Source organism: Octopus sinensis, linkage group LG8, assembly GCF_006345805.1.
Source record: "Octopus sinensis linkage group LG8, ASM634580v1, whole genome shotgun sequence".
Taxonomy (NCBI): Eukaryota; Metazoa; Mollusca; class Cephalopoda; order Octopoda; family Octopodidae; genus Octopus; species Octopus sinensis.
In genome coordinates, this window is record NC_043004.1 from 90,212,389 (window position 1) to 90,238,859 (window position 26,471).

Consider the following 26,471-nt stretch of genomic DNA (forward strand, 5'->3'; position numbering starts at 1 on the left):
GCTGTAAGTTCTTAAAGGAGGAATCAGAGAAGAAAACTCAGCTGAAAAATGTCCATGAAAATACTTATAGAAAAGAAACAAGGAAGCCACATGACGATGATGAGAGAGTGAATCCAATTTAGAAGATAGATCAGGCCCAAATACAGTATTGAATGCAGTCCAACAGAGTTAAACAATCCACAGGAGCACCTGCCCATATGTGACAACAGTACTCAATGCAGGGCAAATGGTAGACTTATAAAGATAAAGAATAGTCTCAAGAGTGAGATAACTCCTCAAACAAAGGAGTGAGCTTACCTTAATTGCAGCTGATTTGGCAATAGATACAATGTAAGTCCACCATGAAAAGTCATTACAGAAAGTCACTCCTAGGAGACGAAGGTAAGTCAATATCATCCACCAAAAGTGATAGCAAGAAAGGATTAATTGAAAGAAGTTTAGTTTCTGATGAATTGAATATTACAAGCCATTTCTTATCGCACTCAACAAGAGATCAAAGATCATTCTCAAGGTTAGCAGTGATCTCAATCTTATCAGACAATCTGTCAAATTAGTCCAAACAAGAGTACAAAGTAGGGTCATCAGCATAGATTACTAGCTGACAGACGATATGATCAGATAGATCATTGATAAAAAAAAGAGCTGGGCCCAGGACAGATCCTTGAGGAACCCCAGCATCAATAGAGTAACTAGATGAAGATTAACCATCAAGAATAACCTTGATCCTATGGTCATAAAGGAAAGAAGAGATGATGTTCAGCCTGAAACATGACACACCAAAGGATTGGAGCTTTCACAGAATCCCACCCTACCAAATGCCTTAGAGACACCAAGAGCAACTGCCCTAGCTTGACCAGAACATTGAGAAGGTCAGCAGTAAACTGCCCAGCCTTACACCAAAAGCATCCAGTTGATATCCTTATGACATAGTAAGACTGTGAGACTGGAAAGCAGAAAAAAGAGACTTTATTGTCAGCTACTGGCACAAAAACTGACTTCTCAGAAATATTTTTAAGAACTTTTACCAGAAAACTCTCTGTAGGGATATAAATATTCTAAATCAGCTGAAGTTGACAGAAACGAGTCTTATGAAGAAAAGAAAATGACTCACAAAGCTAAGAACATCCAAATACATGCTATAATGTAAATATATGGAACTATTCCTCTGGAAGTTCTATGATAGAAACAATATCATCACAGTTGAATAAGGAAAGAAAGATAAAAATTGTGATGTCAAAGGCACTATAGCAAAGAGGAAGGAATAATATGGTTGCAATCTGGCCAGATTACAAGAAAGCATTCAATTCTGCTTCGAACTCAGGGATATTAGAGGCCCTTCTAGAAGTCATAATCAAGATGACAAGCTGGCTTCATCCTGAGCTACCATCATAAAATTAAATACAAGAAGTGTCTCTGTTGAGATGAACTGTGTACCACAGGGTTACATTTCAAAGATGTAGTGTTGTTTATACTTGCAGAGAATTCTTATCTTTTTTGTTGAGGAAATCTAAAAAAAGATGTTAATTTGCTTACAGGAGACAGAAACAGAAACAGCAACTAGCTGGCACATAACTTTGTTATTGATAACCTGAAGGTATAGGTTCATATGGTTGATCCAGGGCTATTGTAGAAGACACTTGCCCAAGAGGTGCCATGCAGTAGAATTGAGTATATATATATATATATATATATATATATATCATCATCATCATCATCATCATCATCATTTAGCGTCCGCTTTCCATGCTAGCATGGGTTGGACGGTTCAACTGGGGTCTGGGAAGCCTGAAGGCTGCACCAGGCCCAGTCTGATCTGGCAGTGTTTCTACGGCTGGTGCCCTTCCTAACGCCAACCACTCCGTGAGTGTAGTGGGTGCTTTTTACGTGCCACCCGCACAGGTGCCAGACGGGGCTGGCAAACGGCCACGGACGGATGGTGCTTTTTACGTGCCACCGGCACGGAGGCCAGTCGGGACGGCGCTGGCTACGGACACGGTCGGGTGGTGCTTTTTACGTGCAGCAGATTAAAATTCAAATCGTCAGATTACCAAGTTAAAATCATGGCTTAGTAACAGCCATGTAATCAGCTGAGTAATTGATTAATCAGCATTGAGACATCACTTGATGCAATTTCTAGAATCTTCTAGAATATCTTTTACAAGGCTTATAAATAGGCATGTTTTTAGTGCCAATTTTGCTGAATGTTAAAGACAATCGGGTGAAATCAGTCTCCACTCTTGTCATTCAGAGACTGGCCTATTCATTTCACATGTCTCACTTTTTGCGTCGGTTTGTGAGCAGTCACAATTGGGCTAACAACATTATCATTTTGCTGCATTTAAGTCATTCTAATGACTCCTTACTCAACCTAGTAGACAACAGCTACAGTTTTGCAGACATGAACTGAGCATAGTATTTTTTCTCCTGTCATGACAACATATTTACAAAGCCTACTGAACCAGCTATTGTTCTTTCCAGAGTATAAACTTTGCTGTTGCATTATTTTGTGTGGTGAATAAAACTCTGTTAATTGTTCATGAGTGTTGTGTATCATTATATGGAGCCAGAACCCAATTCAACCACCAGTATATATATATATATATATATATATATATAATCAAAAATAAGCAACAAGAATGACTCTGGTAATTTGGTACAATTGTTCCGCACTACAACATTTTATTAAAAGTTGTAATTATTACAGCAGATTTAAGATGTTGAGTGCTCTTCAGCCAAAAATATAGGTTTTCCAATAATACAAAAGCTTTTAAATCAAGTAGTAACATTTTAGAGAAGGTAGATATATAGATAAAGATGTAGAATTAAATTTTAAGAACATTAGGTTGTGAAGTCCAGCCACTAACTGACCAAAACTATGGTTGTGTTTAACTAGTTGTAGGAGTGAGGGTAATTCTGGTGCATCTAAATTAAGTACCATATTCATTTGAATCTAAATTGTTGCTGAACTTATATATATATATATATATATATATATATATATATATATATATATATGGCCGATGCCAGACCCCTCTGGCACCTGTGCAGGTGGCACGTAAAAAACACCCACTACACTCACGGAGTGGTTGGCGTTAGGAAGGGCATCCAGCTATAGAAACACTGCCAGACTAGACTGGAGCCTGGGGCAGTCCCTAGCTCCCCAGACCCCGGTCGAAACCGTCCAACCCGTGCTAGCGCGGAAAACGGACGTTAAACGATGATGATGATGATGATGATATACATACACACACAATGTAATTATGCAAACATACACACACACACATCTTTGTATGTGTGGATGTATCTGTGCACGTGCATGCGTGCATGTGTAGCTAGCCGTTATTCTCTGTCTGCACACTCTTTATCCATCTTCTTGTACCTTGACGGTCTGCTCTGATTCCCCATTTTCACCATTCTTTTTCCCTTTCCTGTTGTGGATGCCATCTTCTCTACACCAAAATATGTTCCTGCTACCACATCATGCTTTAGCCTCTCAACACCTGGAATAAACCCACCTCCCTCAATTCTGCTACTATTCATCAAGAGGTCCTTGTCTAACGAGTTACTTGCTGACCTGACTAGTGTTGGTTTCAGGTAAAAAAAAAAAAAAAAAAAAAAAAAAAAACACTGGCTGCTACACTCTGTTAAGTGATTGGCATTATGAAGGACATCTAGCCATAGAAACCTTGCCAAAGCAGACACTGGACCCAGTATAACCCTCTGGCTGGTCAGACCCTACTGAACCATCCAACCCATGCCAAAATGGAATATGGATACTAAATGATGATGATTTTCATGGTAATGATATCCTTATGCACACACACACACAAACATCCTCTTTTTCATGCTTGAATGGTTTCAGACAGAGTTTATTAGCAGATTGTTTTTATATGACCTAATGCCCTTCCTGCTGCTAATCCTCATATGTTTCCAAACACAATAATATTTCCCCATGGCCTGACATTTTGAATGACATAGCTTATATGAGTGACATTCACTTACAACTATCACTTAATCAAGACAAGAACGCAAACACACACAGAGTTTCTTTCTACAAAATCCACGCACAAGGCTTTGGTCGGCTCAAGGTTATAGGAGAAAACACTTACCCAAGGTGTCACACAGTGGGGCCAAACCCAGAACCATGTGGTTGGGAAGAAAGCTTTTTACCACACAGCCACATCAAGCCTCAGCCATTATTTGCAAGTGAATATAATTGAGTAGAATATACCATGCTTTCACTAGTTATTTAAGATGTCCACACAGCTGTCAGCAAAGACACTGTTACTTTATTAATAATAACAACATGCTCCCTTGTATAATATTCATAGTATCTACTGTGATATGTTTGTATATATTACTCTTTACTCTTTTACTTGTTTCAGTCATTTGACTGCGGCCATGCTGGAGCACCGCCTTTAGTCGAGCAAATCAACCCCGGGACTTATTCTTTGTAAGCCCAGTACTTATTCTATCTTTTGCCGAACCACTAAGTGACGGGGACGTAAACACACCAGCATCGGTTGTCAAGCAATGCTAGGGGGACAAACACACACACACAAACACACACATATATATATACATATATACGACAGGCTTCTTTCAGTTTCCGTCTACCAAATCCACTCACAAGGCTATAGCAGAAGACACTTGCCCAAGATGCCACGCAGTGGGACTGAACCCGTGAACATGTGGTTGGTTAGCAAGCTACTTACCACACAGCCGCTCCTGCGCCTATCTGTATGCTACATTAAATACATGGTTTCAAACAAGCCCCTTGTTGGTTCATTAATGTATTGCTTGATTAATGAAATATCAAGGTGATTCAATACTGGCACATGTACATATTGAATCCGTTCTTTTGCCTTTTAAACCTAGTTCTTTAAACTAAAAGAAGCATTGAGGGGAATTGGGGATAAATGGAAAAAACACTACTGAGTGGTAACTTTAATCAGGTAATGGTGATGACGATTGCAACAACGATAATTTATGATAAGACAATAAGAGAGGTATAAAGAAAATGCCTGGTAGAAGACGGTGGGAATATGGAGAAAAAGGTATGTTCATGCGATAAAATTGGTGATCGTGATGAGTTTAACATTTTGGCACAAGGCCAGCTAATTCGGGGGAAGGAAGTAAGTTGATTATATTGAGCCGAGTGCTCAACTAGCACATATTTTAGCAAAGGCAAAGTGGACCTCGGAGGAATTTGAACTTAGAATGTAAATACAGATGAAACGGATAAGCCGTGATATTAACGGCAACCAAGACAATGATGATGACAAGGCCTGAACTCAAAAATCAAAAGTTCATAGTGTTTTTCATACATTGTGTTATACGTCAATTGTGTGATCGTGACAACAATACGGTTATTTAATCAGATTAGGAAGATCAGAGAACAATGCAGATTACCAAAATCAGTAGTCAGAAGGCAGTTCTCTCCCTTAACTTTCGTCAGCCATGAACAGTTTGTGTCTATATTGAATTTACAGTATAGATGGTTAGGGACGTTAGTAGTTCAGGCCTAGGAGTTGGATTTAGGGATTAGATTTAGTAGAAGTTTAGATAAGTCAGTGAGAGGAGGAATGGATTTAGTCAATAATTTTCGTAAACCTGTTAGGATTGGTGAAACTGATGTGGTCGAAGTTCCAGTTGAAGACTTGTAGATCAATGTCTGCCGGGAAAATGTGGACATGAAAGGAATTCCTGAAGTTTTGAGTTGTTAAGCAGAAGGATGAGAAATTTATGTGGCAGTGTGGTAAGTAGCTTGCTAACCAACCACATGGTTCCGGGTTCAGTCCCATTGCGTGGCATCTTGGGCAAGTGTCTTCTGCTATAGCCTCGGGCCGACCAAAGCCTTGTGAGTGGATTTGGTAGACGGAAACTGAAAGAAGCCTGTCGTATATATATATGTATATATATATATATATATATATATATATATATATATACGTATGTGTGTGTATATGTTTGTGTGTCTGTGTTTGTCCCTCTAGCATGGCTTGACAACCGGTGCTGGTGTGTTTACATCCCCGACACTTAGCGGTTCGGCAAAAGAGATCGATAGAATAAGTACTGGGCTTACAAAGAATAAGTCCTGGGGACGATTTGCTCGACCAAAGGCGGTGCTCCAGCATGGCCGCAGTCAAATGACTGAAACAAGTAAAAGAGTAAAGAGTAAAGAGCAAGAGAAGAGATCTATCAGTAGGCATGATGGGAGGGAAGGTGAGATGAGTACGTTGAATAAGGCTTGTGTGTAAAGATACAGCTCATCAGTTCAAGGGTACAGGCTGTTTTAGAGTCAGGAAAAGAAAGAGCAAGTAGAAACATTGTATTGGGGAGCTTGTGATTGTAGGGCATTTCTGAGGGAATCATTCCAGTAAAATTGTTTCATACCTATGTTGTCAAGGATGTTTGTATAATAGTAAACATCATCATCATCATCATCGTTTAACGTCCGCTTTCCATGCTAGCATGGGTTGGACGGTTCAACTGGGGTCTGGGAAGCCAGGAGGCTGCACCAGGCCCAGTCTGATCTGGCAGTGTTTCTACGGCTGGATGTCCTTCCTAACACCAACCACTCCGTGAGTGTAGTGGGTGCTTTTACGTGCCACCGGCACGGGAGCCACACGAGGCTGGCAACGGCTACAATCGGATGGTGCATTTTATGTGCCAAAGCAGTGCATGTGGGTCTACAATACTTGTGTGTTTGTGTGTGTGTGTGTAATGGTAGTACTGGTCCATGTAAATTAATTGTGCAGAGTGCTTTTGTCTGGTTATAAACATCCTAGACCCTTGTAGTCAAAGATGTTTGTAACCAGACAGAAAACTCTTTGTCAATCACTTACTATATCTTAAACATATTTCTTCTCTGGGTATCAACCCACTAAAGATCCAACATCTAGCAGCTGACTTGTTAGGAGCCCACAAGATTATCCACCTTCTTTCTAGCAACAACATAGGCCACCATTTTCAATTCAAAATCTCTATCACTCATAGACACACTTAATCATCATCATCATCCTTTAACATCTGTTTTCCATGCTGGCATGGGTTGAAAGGTTCGACCAGAGCTGGCAAGCCAAAGAGCTGCACCAAGTTCCAATCTGATTTGCCTCGGTTTCTACAGATGGATGCCCTTCCTAACTTATAAAATAAAAAATCAGCACAACATCCATAACTTTCGGAAACATTTCTTTATACCCAAAATTGTTGAAGCATGGAATAAACTATCCACATCTGTTGTTAACTCTTTTACTTGTTTCAGTCATTTGACTGCAGCCATGCTGGAGCACCACCTTTAATCGAGCAACTTGACCCCGGGACTTATTCTTTTGTAAGCCCAGCACTTATTCTATCGGTCTCTTTTGCCGAACCGCTAAGTAACGGGGACATAAACACACCAGCATCGGTTGTCAAGCAATGCTAGAGGGACAAACACAGACACACAAACACACACACATGCATATATATATACATATATACGACGGGCTTCTTTCAGTTTCCATCTACCAAATCCACTCACAAGGCTTTGGTCGGCCCGAGGCTATAGTAGAAGACACTTGCCCAAGGTGCCACACAGTGGGACTGAACCCGGAACCATGTGGTTGGTAAACAAGCTACTTACCACACAGCCACTCCTGCGCCTATGTTAACATTCAGAAAACTGCATTCTTCAAAAACTCCACACTCCCTGAAATTCATAAACTTTACTCCTGACATGTCTATGCGTCTTGGCTCTTTTAATGTTCACTCTGCTGCCTTACGTTTTAGTCTGCGAACTGTGTATTTACTTTTAGCTTTCATTAATTTCATTGTCTTTTTCTACTTGACCCATGGCAGCTTTCTGTCTTCTCTTGACATTTCCTAACCACGTTGTGGTACACTTCTTCAGCAATGTGATCAGTTCTTTAATGTGGGTCTGATATGGCTGTGTGTATAAATAACAACAGCACTACTCCATGTGTGAGTGATAAGTATTTTAATAGGGCCATAGTAAACCTTTTTAGTGGGTCAGCAGCTGATAAGGGCTGAATAATTTTGCTATTTTTATATATGCAAGGTTGCCATGGAGATCATCAGAGGTGGTTTATATCAAGTGACTTTCACGTTTAAGGTCATGCTTCGGCAGACAGAGTTAGGATTACATTTGATTACGATTTATGAATAAAAGTAAGAGATTGGAATCTAGGTTAAATTTTGGATTCAAAGTTATGATTTCAGTTAAGGATAGTGTTTAAGGTGTAGGTTTGGGTTTTAAGGGTAAAGAGTATGGTAAGGCTTTAAGGTAATGGTGAGACTGTTGTGGGGACAAGTAACCAACCAATGTTTCTATTATGATTGAACACATTAGTCCATGGGAGTATAATTGCACACAAAACCTTTTAATGATGCATGTACATTTACACACATACATCTGTTTATACATTATATATGTGTATGTATATATGTATGTATATAAATATATACATAGTATATATATATATATATGTACATATACATTATATGTGTAGGTAGGTCTGCTCAGGACTTGGTGCTTGCTTTTTCCATGGGTATGAATAAGTATTTATTTCGCTTATATCTCGCGTATTTGCCGCTGAAGAGGGGAAAATTTTCTTATGAATTAACCCCAAAATTGGACCAATACGGTAATAACAAATTTTTTAGAGATTTCTAAAGGTTTGTTTCGAGATGCATAAATTATAATGGTTATCGACAATTTTTTGTTTCGGTATATTTGGCATTAGAATTTTTCTTCTGCCCTTATCTTGTAAATTATTTATATATATATATATATATATATATATATATATATATATATATATATATATATATATATATATTCTTTTCTTTTTACTTGTTTCAGTCATTTAACTGTGGTCATACTGGAGCACCACCTCAAAAGGTTTTAGTTGAACAAATTGACCCCCAGGACTTATCTTTTAAAGTCTAGTATTTATTCTATTGGTCTGTTTTGCTAAACCGCTAAGTTACAGAGATGTAAACACACCAACACTGGTTGTCAAGTGGTGATGGAGGGAAAAACACACAACACAGATATAAACATATACATACATACATATATATCTATATATATATATATTATATATATATATTATATATATATATATATCTATATACAACGGGCTTCTTTTATTCGTTTAGTTTCCATCTACCAAATCCACTTGCCCAAAGTTCCACACAGTGAGACTGAACATGGAACCATGTGCAAGGGAAGCAAGATTCTTTCCACACAGCAATGCCTGCATTTATATATATATATATATATAATGTATTATGCATTATAATGTATATACAATATATATATATATATACATCGTGCCGGTGGCACATAAAAAGCACCCACTACACTCTCAGAGTGGTTGGCGTTAGGAAGGGCATCAAGCTGTAGAAACTCTGCCAGATCAAGATTGGAGCCTGGTGCAGCCATCTGGTTCGCCAGCCCTCAGTCAAAATCGTCCAACCCATGCTAGCATGGAAAGCGGACGTTAAACGATGATGATGATGATGATCATCATCATCATCATCATTTAACGTCCATTATCTATGCTGGCATGTGTTGGATGGTTTGACCAGGCTGGCATGCTGGAAGGTTGCACCAGACTTCAGTCGGATTTGGTATGGTTTTCTCTGGCTTGATGCCCTTCCTAATGCCAACCACTGATAAGGGCTAAACAATTTTGCTATTATTATACATGCAAGGCTGCCATGGAGATCATCAGAGTGCCAACCACTCCAAGTGTAATGGGTGCTTTTACATGTCACTGTCACAGGTGCCAGTTTGTGTGATACCATTATCTATTTGTCTGTCTGTCTGTGTATGTATGTATACATATGTCTGTATCTATATGTCTGTCTGTGTATGTATGTATACACACATCCATGGATACACATTTTGCGTGATCTATGAAACTGCAAAAGCACATTCAGATAGTGTCATTTGTTTCAGTTCTCCATGTAACAATGTCAAGTGATTTGTTGTTCAATAAACTGGAGGATCACTACCTTGCTTGGAAAGAGGTGAAGGTTAGTGCCAGGAAGAGCATCTGTTCCAACACGGTCCCATCTGACCCATGCAAGAATGGAAAAGTAGTCTTTATGATGATGATGATGATTGATACATACATACGTATGTACGAACATACATACATTCATACACACACACACACACACACGATAGATCGTTAGCTCCTACACACCTTTTTGTTCTCTCCTTGTTTCTCTCCTTGTTTTTTGCTGTGTATCTTTCTGTCGAAGAGCGTAGGCTCGAAACGTAAAATACTTGTTCTCTTTCTATTCCTGAGCGCCATACAAATACATTTGTTTGTTTGTACTCCACCTGCCTTCGTCTTTTGTTTATTTTCGTAAATGTTCCCATTACATACATACATACATACATACATACATACATACATACATATGAAACAGAGAGAAGAAGACCAAAGTTGCATTTAAGAGGTTTCAGATGTAGTGTGCATGAGAGAAAATGGGTCTCTGATTTGAATAGAGAATGCCAGTTGCTTACAGCAGTACTGAGCACTCATAGTGGACGGAACCTGTAGAAGAGGGACACCTAAGCATGGTATGAAGTGGTAAGGAGCGATCCCAAGGTGTTGAATCTCAGAACGGAGATGGCAAAACCTATGATGAGTGGTGGGGTATGTGCTGGAGAAGGTCAATCAACCCACCTATGCAAATATTGCAAAATACACTAAAAGGGTGGTAGCTATGGAGACAGGGTAGTGCAATCATCATCATTATCATCATCATCGTTTAACATCCGCTTTCCATGCTAGCATGGGTTGGACAGTTTAACTGGGGTCTGGGAAGCCAGAAGGCTGCACCAGGCTCCAGTCTGATCTGGCAGTGTTTCTACAGCTGGATGCCCTTCCTAACGCCAACCACTCCATGGGTGTAGTGGGTGCTTTTTACGTGCCAGACGAGGCTGGCAAACGGCCACGATCGGATGGTGCTTTTTATGTGCCACCGGCACACATTTAGGTCTCTTACCCAGTATGCACTTGTTCAGTCTCCTACACCTTCTTCTTTTATTACCTTCTCGTCACTGTACCACGCTGCCTGTGTTACAAAGAATGACATCAGATATGTTCATACTCACTGCCTTTTGTACTACCTCTCTTCCATCACAACACCTGTGTAATGAGGGCTGGCATTGTCATTCTTTCTATTCACTATTCCCTACCATCACTCTTATGTACTGCTAGCCATCACCCCTATTCTTCCAGGTTACTCACATTACATTTATTACTGGGTTTTTCCTACTATCATTATTATTGCTATCCATCATTTTACAATATACAGTATACCTAAGATAGACCATAAAATGTTGGTAGACTTATTTCTTCTATCTTCCTTTTACTAAATGTACTTTGAGAATGTTTCCTAAGTGATGTTGTTTGAAATAGTCAAACAACAATAGTTCAGCAACGTGCAACCAAAAGAATACCCTCCATCAGGCATTGGCCATATTCTGAATGCCTTACTTCCCTGGGCATGGACACATTGAAACTCCGACATCTAGCAGCTGACTTGGCAGACACCCTTAAAATTATCAACCATCTTACAAACAATAACTCTGAGCACTTTTTCAAACTCCACCCGTCTAACACCCGTGGGCATATTTACAAAGTCAGAAAACAGCACAGCTCCCATGACTTTAGGAAACATTTTTTCACGCTGAGAGTTGCAGAAGCATGGAACAAACTGCCGGCATCAGTTGTTAGTTGTCGGAGCACTGCATCCTTCAAAACTTCCATGCTTCCTGAGATTTGCCAACACTACACCTGATTTCCTCCCCTCCATACACACACAAGCATGTATCTGACTCATACATTTTACACTTTCCAGACATTTGTACATTACTGCATATACTTTATATGCACTTTCTGACAAGTTGTGGCGCACCTGAGCACTGTATACAATAATTTCATTATTATTATTATTATTATAAGCATAGTTTGAAATGAATTTTCTGTTTAGTTTTTACATGGCACTGGCACATTTTCTCTCTCTCACACTACTCCATCTCTAATTACTCATTGTTGACATACATCACCTTTTTTTCTCCATCCCATGCTCATGCTGTGTTTCTATTCAACTCCCTTACCAGCAAACAACATATAGCTGCCATAACTGCCTTTCATTTACTTCCTCTCTTCCTGATTTTTCTGGCACCACTCTCTTTTATTCACTCTTTTGATCAATAACTCCAGTTAAGAACTGATTTGGTTTGTAAGGATCTGTCCAACTTATGTTAGCAATGAGTCATGTCCCTTGTATAACCTGTGTACAACCAACTACATCATGTATCAGGCCACAATACATATAAGAAAAATGGTAGCACAATGTCTTACATCAACTGACCAGAAAATTCATAATAAACTATACTTATATACAAACTATTTCAAACAACATCACTAAGAAAACATTCTCAAAGTACATTTAGTAAAAGAAAGGTAGAAGAAGCAAATCTACCAACATTGTATAGTCTATCTTAGGTTGAGCCACTGCATACAGTCTATTTGAATGGGAAAGATTACATTTTACTAGTTGGAAGGCAACGAGAAAGAAAGAAAAAAACATAATTTATGAATGATTCCAGAAAGTAATATATATATATATATATATATATATATATATCATCATCATCATCATCATCATTTAGCGTCCGCTTTCCATGCTAGCATGGGTTGGACGGGTCAACTGGGGTCTGTGAAGCTGGAAGGCTTCGTCAGGCCCAGTCAGATCTGGCAGTGTTTCTACGGCTGGATGCCCTTCCTAATGCCAACCACTCCGTGAGTGTAGTGGGTGTTTTTTACGTGCCACCTGCACATTATATATATATATATAATCAAAAATAAGCAACAAGAATGATTCTGGTAATTTGGTACAATTGTTTCGCACTACATCATTTTATTAAATGTTGTAATTATTACAGCAGATTTAAGATGCTGAGTGCTCTTCAGCCAATTATATTTTGATTTGAAAGCTTTTATATTATTCGAAAACCTATATAATTGGCTGAAGAGCACTCAGCATCTTAAATCTGCTGTAGTACTTACAGCTTTTAATAAAATGTTATAGTGCGAAACAATTGTACCAAATTACTGGAGTCATTCTTGTTGCTTATTTTTGATTATAATCACCCTGCAAATTTTTATGGATAACACCATACAAAATTCTGGTGCATCTAAATTAAGTACCATATTCATTTGAATCTAAATTGTTGCTGAACTTATATATATATATCTGTGTGTGTGTAACAAGCAAAGTAGCTAGTTAGAAAATCTTAATAAGAGATGAAAGTTGTAACTATGCTGAGAAGTAATGTTTATCACCACATCAATATGGCTGTTCAACATTACTACTGTTTAACCCCAGGCAGAGCTTCCACCAGCCGGTTTTCAGGACAATCTGCACCTCTGTATTATCAGCTCCAGTCGAACTATCTAACTCATGTCAACATGGAGAGTGGACATTAAATGATGATGATGATGATTGGACATTAAATGATGACGACAACGATGATGATGATATATATTTATCGTTATCATCATCATTGTTTTATTGTCCATGCTTCCATGCTTGCATAGTTCAGATAGAATTTATTGAGGTAGATTTTCAACAGTAGGATCCCCTTCCTGACATGAACCCTAACCTGTTTCCAAGCAAAGTAATGTTTTCTCATGCTGAGACAAATTTTGGCAGAATATTGGAAATGAACAACACCACCTGTTCAGACAGGGACAGTCATTAACAATTATCATGCAATGTCCAAAACAAACAGACATAAACAGGCACACATCCACATACATATATATAACAGGCTTTCTTTCAGTTTCTGTCTAACAAATCCACTCATAGTGATTTGGTCTGCCTAGGGCCATAATAGCAGACACTTGCCCAAAGGTGCCACACAGTAGGACAGTAGGACTGAACCAAAAACTATGTGGTTGGGAAGTAAATATTTTAACCACACAGCCATGCCTGCATCTGCATTTATACATATGTATATATATACACACACACATGTATACATATAGCTACTGTGATTGTTGAGTATATAAACAGACTGGCTTTTTGCTTCTCTGGATTGATCAAACTGATGTAGAACCCTCTGATGAAAATCCAATTAGATTTGAAAATCAATTAAAAGTTGTTCATCAGGTTTTCATGTTTCTACAGAGAAACCACCAAATTAGCCATAATTATAAAGGTATTATATAAGTTTTATATACATACATATATATATATATAAACAGACATTAAATGATGATGATATATAGAGAGAAAGACCAAAGTGTACGTACACCGCTATACACACACACACACATGCATATATATTATATATATGTATATATATATATAATATATTATAATATATATATATATATATATATATATATATATATGTATATATATATATAATACAAAATGGGACAAGAACGCAAAACATCCGGACAGTTAGGTGATACAAAAAGGACAACAAAACATCCAGATAGACGATACAAAGAAAACAAGGACTGGTCATTCAAAGTTTTCTTTCCTCAGTCAAGTACCAGATTATCTTCGCAATTTCGGCTGATTATACTTGAGATTGCTCCAATCTGGCCAGCCCCAAGGAAAAACTAAGCTAAGAGCATTAGATTCCTTGGAAGAAAGCAGCAAATGTATACAAAAACAAGGACAGAAAAAAAGGACAATGTTACACAACTAGAATAAAAATAATAACAGGACATAACAACAGGTGTCTTTCGACTAAGCTCACGCCAGCTTAATTTAACTCATCCTTAGTCGAAAGATACTGTTGTTATGTCCTGTTATTATTTTTATTGTATTTGTGTAACATTGTCCGTTTTTTCCCGTCCTTGTTATTGCATACAATTGCTGCTTTCTTCCAAGGAATCTAAATGCTCTTAGCTTAGTTTTTTCTTGGGGCTGGCTAGATTAGAGCAATCTCAAGTATTATCAGCCAAAATTGTGAAGATAATCTGGTACTTGACTGAAGAAAGAAAACTTCGAATGACCCATCCTTGTTTTCTTTGTATTGTCTATCTGGATGTTTTGTTGTCCCATTTTTGTATCACCTAACTGTCCGGATGTTTTGCATTCTTGTCCCATTTTGCATTAGCATAGATTGGCATATTTCGGTCATATTATGCGGAGAAAATCCCTGGAGAAGGACAGCATGCTTGGAATGGTCAGTGGCAAGAGAGGAAGAAGCCGACCAAGAACCCGCTGGCTTGACACCATCAAGAGTGATGCCAGAATGGACATAGCCAACCTGAAAGAAGCAGTCCAGGATAGAACTGACTGGAGGACACTGATCCAACAAGCAACCAAAAGTCGACTTCAACTGAGCGGATATATATATATATACACACACACACACACACACACACATATTATATATATATATATATATAGTTATCAAAAAGGGGGTCGAATTAATTAATTGTTAATAAATTCGACCAAGCAGTATTCGGTATGTAAAGACCATTTACGGTATATTTGAAGTATTAATTTAAAAAATATGGTAAAGTAAAAGAATCACTTTACCACACACCGAACTTTTCAGAAATAGCAGCCAAAAATTTGGCTATTTCTTCAACTGCAAATAAAAGTCTCCAGACATGCATACTCAGAAAAATAACTCACATAGGTATAAGGGAAAAACAATGAAAGATCACATCATATACGATACCCGAGGACAGTCTGTTCTGGATTTGTGGGTAAAACGCCACTTTTCCTTCATCAGCTCAGAGATTTCTTCTGATTTAGATTTGAAAATACTAAGAATCAAACATACCCGTCCGATATCTGTAACATCGGACAAACCATGCCAGACACCCAGTACTTTACCATATTTTTATAAATTAATACTTCAAATATACCGTAAATGGTCTTTACATACCGAATACTGCTTGGTCGAATTTATTAACAATTAATTAATTCAACCCCCTTTTTTGATAACAATATAATGCTTTCTCTCCAAGAATTTGAACTGCAGTTTTTACCTCTGTAGAAATGTAATGCTCTATGACTCACGTGGGTGGACAGGGAGAATAATAGATCTCATTTGTATTTTTGGATTCGCTAGTACTGGGTGTCTGGCATGGTTTGTCCGATGTTACAGATATCGGACGGGTATGTTTGATTCTTAGTATTTTCAAATCTAAATCAGAAGAAATCTCTGAGCTGATGAAGGAAAAGTGGCGTTTTACCCACAAATCCAGAAACAGACTGTCCTCGGGTATCGTATATGGATGTGATCTTTCATTGTTTTTCCCTTATACTTATGTGAGTTATTTTTCTGAGTATGCATTGTCTGGAGACTTTTATTTGCAGTTGAAGAAATAGCCAAATTTTTGGCTGCTATTTCTGAAAAGTTCGGTGTGTGGTAAAGTGAATTCTTTTACTTTACCATATTTTTATAAATTAATACTTTTATATATATATTATATATATATATATAATATACATATATACATATATATATATACATATATACATATATATATATACATATGCATTACATATATATATATATCATCATCATCATCGTCGTTTAACACCTGTTTTCCATGCTAGCATGGGTTGGATGATTTGACTGAGGTCTGGCGAACCAGACTCCAATCTGATCTGGCAGAGTTTCTACAGCTGGATATATACATATAATATATATATATATATATATATATATATATATATATATTTGTATCTCAGTGCTCTCTTATGGCATGGGCATGCTGGACAATTGTTTAGGGGTCTGGAGGCCCAGTGCTAATCTATGTATGATATTGTTGTCAATAGAGGAACTTCTGTGCATTGCTTTGCAGGATGCCTATATTACTCTGAAGGATAACTTTGGTGCATATGCGTGTGTGTGTAAGTGTATGGAAAAAGCAAAGTCTGTGTGTGTTTTAGCATCACTATATTTATTTTAATAAACTGTCTCATTTGAATCCCAAGAAGAATGGGTCAACAAATATTAACATTGTAGAATCACAAAAGACTGTGTTTTAGAATTTGTTTGCGTCACATACTTATTATTAATAAGTATGTGACAAACTAATAAAGAAGATGCCTCTACAGAGTTTCTCAACAATTTGCAAGAGATAACAGCTAAATTTCCCTCAAACACACCCTACTATCTTGATAGAAGGACATGAATATTGCAATACAAAATAGTAACAAAAAAATAAGTCACATATGAGACATCCTTGATTATAAATCTGCTGCATTGGGGCTGACATAGGGCAAAACGACATCAATTTCAGTTAATTAGTCTGCAGGTCTTTCTTTTTAACCTACAGTTGGTGGCCCTCAAAATGGTAAATTGTGAATTTTATTTTTTAAAGCCATTCCAGAAAATGAAGAGAGTGCAAGTAAATGGCATCAAGTGTTTTAAAAATGATCTTTTTGTAAATAATAAAGAATGATAAAAGAAAAAATTCTACGTACTTGGAAGTCAACCGTGCTGGAAATTAGGGGCTTGTCCCTCTTCATGGTAATAGGATTGGTAAGAAACTGGGTATTGTTTTGAAGAGTACCTATTCCCAAGAACACATTGTAAAATGTGAGAATTAGAAAATCTAGTCAACAGTTATGTACATGATAAAAACATATATATATATACATTATTAATATATATATATATATATATAATTATATATATATAGATAGAGATAGATAGATAGATAGATAGATAGATAGATAGATAGAGAGATAGATAGATAGATATACAGAGAACAGAGAGAGAGGGAGAGATAGATGGATAGACAAATGTGCATGTATATGTATGAGTGTACATATGTGTGTGTGTGTGACTCTGTGTGTGTGTGTGGTGTGTGTGTGTGTGTAAATTTAAGTCACAATATATGGATTCAAGTGATCTGGTAATACCCATAAAAAAGCTCCTTGATGTATCATCCTACAAAACATATAGAATATATAGTCCAAAACAAGAGGAAACAATAAGGAGTGTAAAAATCACGAATGGCAAAGAAATAGTCTGAAGATATAGCTTAAATTCTGCATAATTTTGAAGGATATTTTGCATTAATGTAAGTAATTTATTTATTATGAAATGATTAAATGATTACCATGTTTTTAAGTTACGAAACAATTTGTTGTGATATTACAATTTTCTTATAGTTAAATAAAATGTCATCAAACTGTTTCTCTGCCATTTATGACTGTATGTGTGTGTGTGTGTATATATATATATATAGTAGGTACTGTAAATTCAGGGTGAATACTTGATAAGTGTAAGCACCTGTATACACCAGCTAGTGGCAGAGGTGAGAGGGTATATATCAAATAAAATATCCTTTGTGTTCTGTTTTTGATTTTATTTGATATATATATATATAATTTTTAACAGTGAAACTAAAGTAGATAAAGCTATAAAATAATAGCAAGTAGTATACAAAATTTTTTTAAAACACTTGGATAAGAAAAATTTGGAAATTATCTCTGGGACTCAAACCCACATCTTCTGTGAAGATGACTTATTCCATTCAAGGAGTTTGTTTTTTTTAGCCAATATTGTACATACTATTATTTACAGCTTTATTTGTTTTGAATTCCACTGTTAAAAATAAATAATTCATATTCCTCAAAGTTTTAAAATTCTCTCGCTTTCTCTCTCATACACACAAACACACACACACACACACAACTGAAAGCAAAGCAATAAAAATAAAGAAAAAACAAAACAAAACAGACCCTCCACATAAAAGCAAACAAAAAAAGAAAAAAAGAAATAGCACACATATTCAGATAAAAACATCAGTGAAACAGGCTTTTCCACAAAACCAGCTCCAATAATAAGTTAAGTTAAGTTGAGTTAATTTTTTGGCTCAAAAAGCAAAAAGCAAGGCCATGTAGGGGAACATGGAGTTATGTACAGGGTGGTGTTCATGCAAAGAGTTCAGGCCATTTCTGGTCAAGAGAGACTTTGAACCAAGCAGTCATGACTTGTAACTGAATGCCAGGGTCAGATAGACCTTGCCCATGCCACCCTCCACCACATACACACACCCACAACAGCAACCTTCAATGAGTCCTTGGTACCATGGGGCTGCTGACCAGTCATACCTCAATAATACACCAAACACAGCAGTCTAGAAAGCTCAGATCAAAGCTAGAAAGCTTTATGTTACATGATCACACAGTCCTCCTAGGTCTTGCCAGACAAGAGCTATCCTCTGCTCATCACATAAAGCTTATGACTGAAGTTTTCATTCACCAGAAATCTGATACTGGATTCCTGCTTGGTGACAGCCTTCATTGGCCTGTTGAGACTGTCGTTGATGATATCATGAATCTGCAGGCCAAAATTGACGTTTCTGATGATGTCTGACAGCTGAGAGTGTTTCTTAATCTTTCCTTTCATTGACATGTCCCTGCTGAAGCCTTCAGCTCTTGACACTGAACAGGAAGCACTCCGTCGGTTACGACGACGAGGGTTCCGGTTGATCCGAATCAACGGAACAGCCTGCTCGTGAAATTAACGTGCAAGTGGCTGAGCACAATACAGTCACGTCTACCCTTAACGTAGTTCTCGGGGATATTCAGCGTAACACAGAGAGTGACAAGGCCGGCCCTTTGAAATACAGGTACAACAGAAACAGGAAGTAAGAGTGAGAGAAAGTTGTGGTGAAATAGTACAACAGGGATCACCACCATCCCCTGCCGGAGCCTCGTGGAGCTTTAGGTGTTTTCGCTCAATAAACACTCACAACGTCCGGTCCGGGGATCAAAACCGCGATCCTATGACCGCGAGTCCGCTGCCCTAACCACTGGGCCATTGCGCCTCCACTCTTGACACTGAATATGAAAGACCTAACTGCATACAAGAAGCTAGCGATTTTCAAGTCATTGTAATTGGTGGCCAAAAGCTATGAACACACCATGCTTTTTTCATTTTCTGTGTCAGACAGCAACCTGCTATGTTGATGCAGCAGATATGTCTAAAAGATAAAGTTATAATTTGGCACTTTTACGTTGACTCCCATTTGTGGACTGCTAAATAATTAGTTTACAAATACCAAATGTATCCTGAGTGTGTGTGTGGGTCGGTGGGTGTGCATCTGTGTGTGTGTGTATATATATATTCACACACACAGACATAATATTTTAATATTTTGCTTAGACTAATAGCCTGGTGTAGAACTCACTATACTTATACTTCAAAACAAAGTGTTAGCCAAGTATAGAGCAGTAATAAGAAGATGAGATGACAAAGGAAGAAATGGTTATCTTAAGAATTTCATCTGCTTACAGCTGTTTCTGCTATAAGATACAGCTGAGTGCCTGAATAGCATCTTATAGCTTCATTGGAGCAATTCATTTGGGAAAGAATTACATTAATACTTATATAGGGGATGACATCAGCAATGAGAAAGCATCTTCTGATGGTGTGTGTGTGTGTGTGTGTGCATGCGTGCGTGCATGTGTTCAATGCTCCGATGAAGCCATAAGGTGATATTCAGGCACTCAACTATGAGTCCACTATATGTTATAGCAGAAACAACTGTAAGCTAAAGAATTTCATAAGATTAATCATTTATTCCTTTCTCAGCTGTCCTTCTTATATATATCTAGAGAAAGATATATATATATATATATCATCATATATATATATATATATATATATATCACCATATATATATATATATATATATCATCATATATATATATATATATATATCATCATCATCATATATATATATATATAATATATATATCATCATATATATATATATATATATAATATATATATATATCATCATCATCATCATCATTATCATCATTTAATGACTGTTGTCATGGTGGCATAGGTTGAATGGTTTGACCAGGGCTGTCAAGCTGGAAGGCTGCACTAGACTCCTTTCTGATTTGGCATGGTTTCTATGGCTGGATGCCCTTCCTAATGCCAAACAGTGGGTACTTTTATGTGCCAGGATAATTTTTAAGACACTTGCTGCTATTCACTTGCATTCTCTTCACTTTCTGGTATGGCTTTAAAAAATAAAATTCACAATTTACTATGTATATATATATATATATATAATCAGGTCATGAAGAATGAAATGTCCAATTTTGAACTGAAAGTTTATTTTACTTTATCTCAACAAAAAGCAATACAGTTAATCAAAGTATGCACCTAAATTATCAGCACAGTTTTGCCATTTTATCGGTAGCTTATTTATGCTGGCAGCAAAGGATTCTGGGGAGCAAGAGGTGATGAAATCACAAAAGGCTATTTTTACATCTTCTTCAGATTTTAAGTTTTACCTTGCAAAAATTTGTCTAATACCTGGAAAAAATTAGTACATGATCTGGTGAATATGGTGGATGACAGAGTACTTCCAAGTTCAGTTCCTGTAACATGAGTAACATTCTTTGCGCAACAGATTGTCAAGCATTGTCTTGCAAGAGAATTAGCCAGTCTCTATTGACCAATCCCTGTTGTTTAATTGCAAGTTTACTCATCATTTCATCCAGTTGATTGATGTATACATCTACTGTAATTGACTTTCCAGGTCTCATGAAGCTGTAATGGATGACACCAGTGCTGGACTACCAAACAGACACCATTAGAATTTTTTGGTGAATATTCTTTTTTGGATTGTGTTTTGGCATTTCATCTCTATCCAACCACTCTCTTTACTCTTTTACTTGTTTCAGTCATTTGACTGCGACCATGCTGGAGCACCGCCTTTAGTCGAGCAAATCGACCCCGGGACTTATTCTTTGTAAGCCCAGTACTTATTCTATCAGTCTCTTTTGCCGAACAACTAAGTGATGGGGACGTAAACACACCAGCATCGGTTGTCAAGCAATGCTAGGGGGACAAAAACATACACACACATATATATATATACATATATACGACAAGCTTCTTTCAATTTCCGTCTACCAAATCCACTCACAAGGCATTGGTCGGCCCGAGGCTATAGCAGAAGACACTTGCCCAAGATGCCATGCAGTGGGACTGAACCCGGAACCATGTAGTTGGTTAGCAAGCTACTTACCACACAGCCACTCCTGCCACTGTGCAGAATGCTTGCAGGTGTTGAAAAGAATTCATTTTTCATCAAACATAACAATACGATGCAAAAATGGTTTGCTTTTATGCAATGACAGCAAAGAATAGCAAGTTTCAAGATGACATGTCATTTGATGCTCATTCAGTTTGTGTGGTACCCACTTGTTCAGCTCCTTTACCTTGTCGATTTGTTTCGGATGGTCCAATACCATTGAAATCAAAAAATCAAACTTTGATCCTAACTCATGCATAGTTTGAGATGTACCTGCCTCCACTACAGTTTCCAGCTCATCATTATCTACCTTGGTCTCAGGTTTACCATTCGGTCTACCAGTCAGAACTTCTCAAACCATTGATTCACCACATTTTTACCAAACTTCTTCACTGATGTTTCGAGTTGTGTGGGACACTTTGGTTCCACAACGGAATTCATATTAATAAACAACATGAATTTTTGCTCTATCCATGGGTTCACAAAAATTAATTGATAAGAGAAAGCTCACAATATAATCAGACATCATGAATTGCATTTTGAAAAGTGATGATGTGACTCTTCAATGTTGTAAAACAGAGGATAAAACATTAGAGTCAATGACTGTCAAACTTAGTGCATAAGAAAATCAAACATTTTATTCTTAATGACCTGATATATATATATATATATATCAAGATTAATCAGCTGCAATTGCGAGGATGATCCGGTTCTTGACTGAAGATTAGAGGCTTCGAATGACCCATCCATTTTTTGTATTGTCTATTTGGATGTTTTGCGTTCTTGTCCCATTTTGTATTTTTATATATATTTTATATATATATATATCTCTTATTATAAAAGGCAGATTTTATCTGCCTCCCTTTGGGAGTTATACAAATCTACAATATAGGATTTCTTCAATTACAATTTACCTAGCATTTTTAAGAGTACAACGCATCGCGTCATGCCAGGTCCAGTTTTTAAAATTTAAACTCCAATTAAGCAAAATTTACAGAAAACTCACATTCTGGTGTGTGTGTCAAATGCTTTTCTTAGTCTGGTTTACACCACACGCAAACGCACACACACAGTGTGCAACGAATAAAGTGAAACTAGATGTAATATTTGTTTCTCTCTATCATGCTGATAGATACATGAGTAAAATGTATGGGAAGCTAACAGATAAGAGTGAGTGAAAATGTTCTTGGAAGAGAGTAAATTAGCGACAGTATGAAACAGTGTTTATGTATAAACAGACGACACTTATATAAACCCTTTCGTTACCAAACCGCCCGAATTTACCTATTCATATTTAAATGAGAATATCAGAGAAAATCTCTTTAGTACATTCGTGAAAACACGTATTATACTTCGTAAACACTTCAAATACAGTTTTGTACAAAAATCAAAGTGTAATTTTAATTCCGTGAATTATGGGAGATTTTTTTCCAAAATTTGTTCCTATTGTGTTTTCAAAATTTGTAATTCTGACAATACGAATTTCATTATATCAAGCAGCGAGTCAGAATTCGAAGGATTTTCTACTGAAGACCTTCATAAATCTAACTCTATGACTGAAAAAAAAAACATCTTTATATAAGAGTGAAGTTGTGTGTCTGTCCCGTTCGATTTAGATTCGTAACTACTCCCACATTTTGCGGTGCATTTTAACCAAAAGCGGGTATCTTATAGTCGTGATTCATATCGAGCCCTTCTGGGTATTAGCGTGCGTCTACGATGAGTCTACGATTTTAAAAAAATTTACCATCATATTTTTCCATTTTAATGCATTTTTTCCGCTTTTATATAAGGGAAGTAACTCTCTAAAAATATCTACGATATGTCAACGATTTAAAAAAAAAATTTACCTTAATTTTTTTTCAATTTTTAATGCATTTTTTTGCTATTTTTCGGCTATAACTCTCTAAAAATGCTTATATAGTTATTTCCCTTACAACCCAAGCAACGCCGGGCGATACTGCTAGTATATATATATATATATATATAATGAGAGATAAAACATGAGCATGAACTTGGTATTCCTTTATTATGTCTATTACATGTGTAACGGCCGTAATTGTTTTGTTAGTAAACAATAGTATGTTGATGTTGAAGTCAGCAGATGCAACGATAAAAAGTTAGTTGTCATGATTGCATCCTATAAGATATTAAGTTAAGTTAAGTTAATTTTTGGGCTCAAAAAGCAAAAAGCAAGGCCATGTAGGGGGACATGGAGTTATGTACAGGGAGGGTGTTCATGCAAAGAGTTCAGGCCATTTCTGGTCAAGAGAGACCTTGAACCGAGCGGTCGTTGGCATCTTCACTATCTCGTCCGGCAGCTTATTCCACGGATCCGCAACCCGGATGGAGAAAGCCCCTCTCCTTCAATTGAGATGAAATCGTCGCAGATAGAGCTTTTCGGAGTGACCCCGCAGCCAACGCTCTGGAGCAGGAGTGAAGAACAGCTCTTTTGAGAGGTTACACTTTCCGCTTATGATGTTGTGAGCGAGAATGAGATCACCACGGCAGCGGCGTTTTTCTAGAGAATAAAGGTCGAGTGTCTTCAGCCTTTCTTCATAAGACAAATGCTTGAGACCAAGAACCATGCGGGTAGCCAGCTTCTGGACTCTTTCGAGATGATGTATTTCTTTGAGGAGATAAGGAGAAGAGGCTTGAATCCCGTACTCCAATATGGGTCTCACCAGCATGACATAGAGCGGTAGGAATATGGCTGCTATGAACATTCCGAATGACCGTCGAATCAAAAACAGAACTCCGCATGCTTTGGTGGCAGTATGGATGCACTGGGCTAAAGGCGAAAAGGAAGAATCCACCAAGATATCCAGGTCCTTTACCTGGTCGGTCCTCTCCAGCAGTAGACAACCCGGCTCAAAATCAAGTTGAGTTGCAGGAGAAGAGCCAACAGGCAGATGACAGCACTTTGACACGTTCAGACACAGGTCCCATTCGTTAGACCATCTCCAAACTTGGTGGAGGCATTGATGAAGATCATGTGAAAGATCAAAGTGCATAAAGTTTTAAGAAATTAATTTAGTTACTGTTACGTTACAAATACCTAGCCTTGACGGGCAGGTTGATACATCCAAAAGCATGCAAAGTTTGGTTCTTTTCATGCCATAGTTTTACATATACGAATAGATAGTAGTAATTACAAAGAGAGATAGAATGATGTTGTAAGGGACAGAATTAGAGCTAAAGAGAAGTGTTGGGTGTTGTCTGACAGTATACTTCATTTCTCTCTCTGGCCAAGATTGTAGCTGGTCAGCCAGACTACGTTCTCCCTGAGTTGTCACCGAGTGGTGACTAACTGCCATGTCGTCACCCGGCTGGTGATTAACTGATTTTTGCTTGGGATGTGCTTGCTTATATTAAGATCCAGAAGGATAGACATATCGTTGAGAACAATAGGTTTAGTTGGTGGTCTTGTTATCTATTCTAGCTTTTGGTGAAGTAGAAGAGGTTAGAAAGGGTCAAGTGGTGAAGACATTATTTTGGCCTAGCTAAAGGCATCTGGAAAATGTAAAAACTGCTGTGAGAGAAAAACCATTGTTCCGCTGTGGGAAAAGTTCTGTAGCTGTGTTGATTTAAATTTCGCTATGGTGGATCGAATTTGTATCATGCTTGCAGGATTCTCTACACCTGTTTCAATAATAGGTAATTAATTAATGATGTCACACTACATATAAATGCAATCCATAGATGCAATTTGAGTTGTATTTATGCACTGCAGTTATAGTGTGACAGCATTAATTACCAAATACTGAAATATATGTAACAGAGGTAATCAAAGAATGCCGTGTTCGTGCTCATGTATTTCTCTCTTCTTATTGATGTTTATAGTGCATTATAGCCCTTCTCAGGTCACACAGAACCCTTTGGCATGACACAGTGGTGGGAGTTTAATGTTATTACTAATAAGAGCTGCAACCTGAATTGTAAATGTAAATATATATATATATATATATATTATATATATATATATATATATATTATATATATATATATATATATATATATATTCTTTTATTCTTTTACTTGTTCCATTCATTTGATTGTGGCCAATCTGGAGCACCGCCTTTAGTTGAAATAATCAACCCCAGGACTTATTCTCTATAAGCCTAGTACTTATTCTATCAGTCTCTTTGGCCAAACCGCTACGTTGCGGGGGAAGTAAACACACCGACATTGGTTGTTAAGCGATGGTGGGGGAGAAACACACACACACACACACACACACACACACACACACACACACACACACGCACACACACAAACACACACACACACACATATATGATAGGCTTCTTTCAGTTTCTGTCTTCCAAATCCACTCATCTCATAAGGCTTTGGTTGGCCTGAGGCTATAGTAGAAAACAC

At 37.4% G+C, this 26,471-nt stretch overlaps 1 protein-coding gene across 1 annotated transcript in view; it reads right to left on the reverse strand.

The window, feature by feature from the left end:
• The window catches only part of LOC115214873 (membrane progestin receptor beta-like), an 88,965-nt gene that overhangs the window by 38,790 nt on the left and 23,704 nt on the right, over positions 1 to 26,471 (reverse strand). Inside the window, exon 2 of the mRNA XM_029783904.2 lies at positions 17,506 to 17,594. The gene's annotated coding sequence lies outside the window, so the exon portion shown is untranslated. The remainder of the gene's footprint in view (positions 1 to 17,505; positions 17,595 to 26,471) is intronic.